Source organism: Astatotilapia calliptera, chromosome 2 (assembly GCF_900246225.1).
Source record: "Astatotilapia calliptera chromosome 2, fAstCal1.2, whole genome shotgun sequence".
NCBI lineage: Eukaryota > Metazoa > Chordata > Actinopteri > Cichliformes > Cichlidae > Astatotilapia > Astatotilapia calliptera.
The window spans coordinates 8500912-8506911 of NC_039303.1; positions in this window are offsets into that span (position 1 = coordinate 8500912).

Sequence of the window (6000 nt, forward strand, 5' to 3'; positions counted from 1 at the left end):
AATTGCAAAACAAATGGACATGTTGAGAAATTCCAGACTCACAGGGTTGCAACTTCATCTGTCCCCATGTGTGGTGAATTCATTATTCTGCTTGTGCACTTTGAAAAAGTATCTCTCCTGCCTTGAATACGGTGCTAAGACATGCTAAGATGTATTGTTTGAACTTTTTTAATTTCTTCATAACCACAACAATTGTTGTAATGATGCATGCCAGTTCCTGACATCGTTTAAAGAAGGTTTTTTTATCCTTGATTTTTTTTTTTGTGTATTCTTTTTGGTGACCCAGTGTGAAAATGTATTAATTATATATGAGCTTTTCTCTTGCAGCACTCTTTTAAATGTAAATTCACTTCATTGTGTTTCCTGCTGTGCATCTTAGTTTATACCCTCTGTTTTGTAGACATAATGTGTGCATGCAATTGTAAGTGTGCACATCAGTTACCTTTTTTTTCTAATTAAACAGACAAAGTGAGGCAAGCGACACGTCCCCCTTTTGAAGTTTGTTGCTCATCCAGACATTATGCTCGGCATATTGAAATTAGAGTCTTCAGGTGAAAAGAAACACATGGATCCAAGTTACAGAGGATAATCTTAATCTGATTATCTAGGAAGTAAAGCCAGTGAATACATTTTTAAACCTGCATTTTTGCTTTCTTTCATGACAAGCAGGAGTTGTAAAAAATAATGAAATAACTAAAGTCGCAGCATATAAAGGTCTGGATCTGTGACTTCAGAAAACAATTGCTATTTCAGTCTTTAATACAGCATGATGCTCATTTTATAAGAGTAATTTGTTGCTATTGGGATATCATAGCGTTCACTGTCCTCAGTTTCTCAGTCAGATCTCCCACTTGGCCATTGCATTTGGTTTAAAAAAGGCTAAAACAACAAGAAGGTAATTTGCAAATTTGAGGCCTCAAAATGAGTCTATAAAGCAAAGAGTAATGGCATTGTGGCCACATCCATACAGTCTGTGTTACTAACTAACATGTTCCCCTCTGGTTTATGGATTTAATCCTTTTCCCTCATTATTTTCTTTTAATGGACCACAACATCTTCGTAATCAACTCCAGCAGCAACATGTTTTATTATGATTTTTATTCACATGTAGACAAAATTGTAACATTGACTGAGGTAATGTTCATTATTTGATATGCTGTCGGGCAGTTTTCTTTTCCATTCAAAGACGATTAAGTTCTGTGTACTGATCCTATTCTTCAAAGGTTAAAAACACAAATCAGAATTATGAAAGTAAAATCCAAACACGACTTAAACTCATGCACAGTATCACTACTGACAGCACATTCTCGTGTAACAATTAGTCTTTGATGATGTAACAGTAGGAAAAGGTTTAGCTGTAATCCTCATGTAAGCTTCTATGATGCAATCGAGTCATCAAGTCTAGTGTTAAAATCTAATTAGCGAAATTGCTTTTGTGTCTTACAGTCTGGATACTTTCATAATAAAACTCCTTTTAGTATGTAAGCCCAGTGCAACAGTGTAATCTGAAATCTAGCTCACATACTAGTCATTGATTCTTGCTGAGCAGCAGGGATAATTCAAATATGAGCTCAGCTGACAAAGCAGTCGGGCCAGACTCAAGTGAATTACCTGAACATTTGGAAGGATTATCAACTAGTGCTTAACCCAAGATGCCACCAGTCTGTGAACAACTGTGCCATTCATTAAGCCCACACCATAAACCTTTCTAAGTATGGTTTCCTGCAACTAACATATTTCCATGGCTTTAGAAAACGGCACTCTGCTGAGGACATACATAGTACCATCATTTCAGGTTTTGAATTGTGACAAGGGAGCTATTTCTTGTAATGTGAGGTATATCTTTAAAACCTCAGAAAATTAGAAGAAAGATTAAAAACAGCAAGAAGTGGAAAACGTGGCAGTATTTATATTTGGTAATTCAGACAGGATGAACACACGGTGAGGTGATAAATGAGAATAGTGGACATGGGATGTTCTGATGTGGCAAACAGATTACTATGTTTACCGTGTGGCTCAGTGTTACCCTATGCTGAACTTTTCATGAAATAGTGACTTAAAATTATGTGTACATAGACATAAATCTTCATTTTTTGTTAGTCAATGAGATTTTGAAACCAACATTTATGATATTTTACATTTCATTGAATTTTTTTCAACGTGGAAGATATGTTCAGGTTTTATGCTGTTTTAACAGGTCTATGAAGAAGCACTTCTGCTCACTAACATGACCAAACTTCTACACAAGAATTAAAATGTTACTTCTCATAACGATGAGACTGTGTTGGCATCAGAAAACCAGAAAAGCTACACTCTACATATAAACATCTATAAGATGTTTTAAAAAAAAAAAGCTTTATAGCAGTTATAGATTGAAAATCTCAAATCTTAGCAAGAAGCACAAATAGATACTAATTATTACTTCACATTATTGTAGATTTGAGGATTTTAATCCTGGAACTTTCAAACTGGGAAAAAAACTGTTTCTGCAGAAATTAGAAATGTCTACTTAAATGATTTTCTTTTAAGTAAAAACAAAGCAGGGTTTGGTTTTACAGATACCAGTGGAGAGTTTTGATGGAGGAAAAAACATAGTTTGCTAAATGTATACATGACAATTTTATCCTTTATCTGTATCTTTGTTCAGTTCATTTATATTACAAGAAATTAAATGATAAAAAAGAAGACAAATGACAAACTGAAAGGGTGTAGGTTGAAGCTATAGCTTATGCAACATTCAGTTCAATTCAATTTTATCTATATAGCTTTGGCGACAGTTGGAAGGAAAAACTCCCTTTTAACAGGAAGAAGCCTCCGGCAGAACCCGGCTCAGGGAGCGGCGGCCATCTGCTGCGACCGGTTGGTGTGAGACACGGAAGACAGAATAAAAGACATGCTGTGGAAGAAAGCCAGAGATTAATAACAAGTATGATTCAGTGCAGAGAGGTCTATTAACACATAGTGAGTGAGAAAACTGACTGAAGACGAAATACTCAATGCATCATGGGAATCCCCCAGCAGCCTAGACCTATTGCAGCATAACTGAGGGAGGATTGGGGGTCATCTACATTTATATAAAAAAAAAACACACAGAAAACATTAAATCAACTGTCTTCACACCCAACATTTACCACAGTCCTGAGTAGTTATGTCAGTATCTTGGTTAGGTCTTGTTTGCAGAGTAGCATTAGCTAGTTTTCCCATCCAGGAGGTGTAGCTTTCCATTGAACAGTGTTTCATAACCAGTGACAGGAGCTTCTTTTTAATATCCTAGTAAAGTATGTTGGATAAGTCAACCTGTAAGACTCTGCCAATGATGTGCTTTAAGTGCCAGCTATCCTATACAGCATCATCGTTAATCCTTCACACTTTAATAATATTAAGTAAAGCACACGGACAGATCTTAAACTCTTAACCAAAAAAAGGGAGCAGCACATTTAAATCTTTGTCATGTTTAAAGTTGTCCTTCAACCATGTTCAGGGCAAATGCAAAATCTCTAACCCAGCACTTCTAAAGGACGTCCAAAAAAACAGGGCCCAGTGCTAGTGTGAAATGGAATAAGGGGTCTAATGAACAGCAGCACACTCCACTCGCTGTGATTTGTCACTGTCCGCCTCACTCCTCTGCAGCCTCAGTCAGAGTACAGTTTCATATCAGTTTCAAAGGAATCCAGAAGCAGTCGTCTTCATTTTTCTTATCTCCACTCAGGATCATCTGCACAGCAAAGCAATTTGCAGTGTTTGTATAGGAAAGCCACCTCACTGCATGATCCCCATCTGAACCTATCAAAGGTCAGATTGTTATTTAAATGACTTCAGTTAATTTAAATTGGTTGCTTTGTGTAACCTCCATCTGCTCCCTGGAAATACTGCATAATAACAGGCACAGCCAAGGTGGCAAGGTATTTGAAGTTTTAAATAAATCACACAGATTTTAGCTACAGACTACAGAAGTCAACTAAAATGCATTTGAATTGGTACTTCTCATAGCTTTGTGTTGGTTTCAGCATTTTCTCAAAACCAGTCAAATATCAGTGACCCCTCTAGTGCAAAAATTACGTGATAGTTCATTAAGCATATAAATGTCTGATTATCTTGCCATTTTTGCATTATACACACACATGCAATCCCTTTGTTGTCTTACAAATAACCGAAGCAATTAATGAATGAAATTTATGGCTTCTGTGCCAGTGCTGTGTTATTTTGGCATTCCTATTTGCGGTTTGTGAGATGAAAAGGCAGAGAACTGGCCAATTCCCCTCTGGACTCCCATAAAAATATTCTGGTTTTTCCATATTTCCATTAACATAACTCGGCTATAAACAGGCCTGTGTCCTGAGGAATAAACAGTTTTTAGTTTCCCTGCTTATTTCTTGATGGGGGTGGGGGTTAAAAACTTGCACTGTCTCACTGGAGCTCGGGGGTACTGATCAAAGACTTTTTAATGATGCAGCATTGACCCCTGTAGGTCAGCTGTGGTATTGCATGTAGAATGGCAGATATTCCCTGCAATATTTATTGTCTGGAAGGCCCAGAGCCCAGCCATTTGGCTTTTCTACCTTTAAAACCCGGAGAGCAGCCAAATGGCTGGTAGGCTTTTAGCTAAGCTTTAGCTTCAGGCAAGTGGAAGCTAAATTGGCTAGTCATTCATATGTAAATTGGGTTGTTACCTGGGAATTCTGGAGGGAGGGGAGTGGGGGTGTGTGGATGAGGGGGGGGGGGAGCTGCTAAAAGCGGTGAGCTTCCTTTTGTTTCATCTTGATGCATTCTCAATCATCCAGGGAAACAAATCTCCAAAAGTCACCAACTTGGAGTGTTTCAGTTTGCCATCTTAGGGAGAAATCAACACACATGGGTGTAGGTCCTTTGTTGCTGAGATTTATTGATAAAAACAGTACAAAAAATCAACCATTTGTACACATTTTTACAAATAATTATAAAAAGTGAGTGAGTACATTTCAACATTTTCAGCAATCACTCACAATCCTGGCACTGCCATGGTATCTGTAGTCTGCATTTACCACATGTGTATCTGTTGCAGTGAACACATCGCACAGTGGCATGATTGTTCTTGCAATTGTGTTTGACCTGACACATGGCTCTTTTTCCAGGGCTCGGTGTGGAGGGTTGTGTCAAAGGCAACTGTTCTTTTCTTGCCTTCTTCGCAGCTACATGAGAGTGAGCTAACTCCCTTGCAAGCTCCACCAGGAAGTCCACCCGTCTTTCCTTCGTCCCGGAGCATGCTTGATACAGCACATGTGCATTCAGTGCTGCCATGTCAATCATGTTATAAAACACGGCAACTGGCCAGCGCCGTGTTCCTCTGCGGACAGTGTACTCCCGAACCATCTGGTCCATCACATCCACGCCACACTTTGTTTTGTTGTAAAGGGTGACAGTGTTTGGCTTCCTTTTGGTAGTGTTATCAGTCTGAACCACGCCGTGCATGCTGCTAAGAATATAGACTGTCTTCTTCCGTTTGGCCGCATACGCCGTCAGCGTGGCAGCAGATGTTGAAAACACCTAAGAAATAAGATAAATTGTTATTTCCATAGCACTTTTACACACAATGAAACACATAAACATAGAACCAGAAAAGACCTGCAACATACCTGAGTGGTGAATTCATTGCGATCTGTCTGTCTAGTGGATTGAGGAATTTCCCTGCGAATCTTGTTGACTGTGCCGAGGATGGTGGTTTTCCGTCTAAGAAGTTTTTGCGCAAGTGAAAGCGATGTGAAAAAGGAGGAGATACTGGACCTTCCCATTGCTCACAATTTGAATTTGTTCACACTGCAGATGAGGAGACTGCTTCTCCACCTAAAAAGAGAGCTTGTTTGGGGACTGAGACAGCGAAAGATGGCACAGTGTGGCGTGAAGAACAGGTGGGGACCTGTCTCCCTTTCATTGTGTGTAAAAGTGCTATGGAAATAACAATTTATCTTATTTCTTAGGTGTTTTCAACCTCTGCTGCCACGCTGACGGCGTATGCGGCCAAAC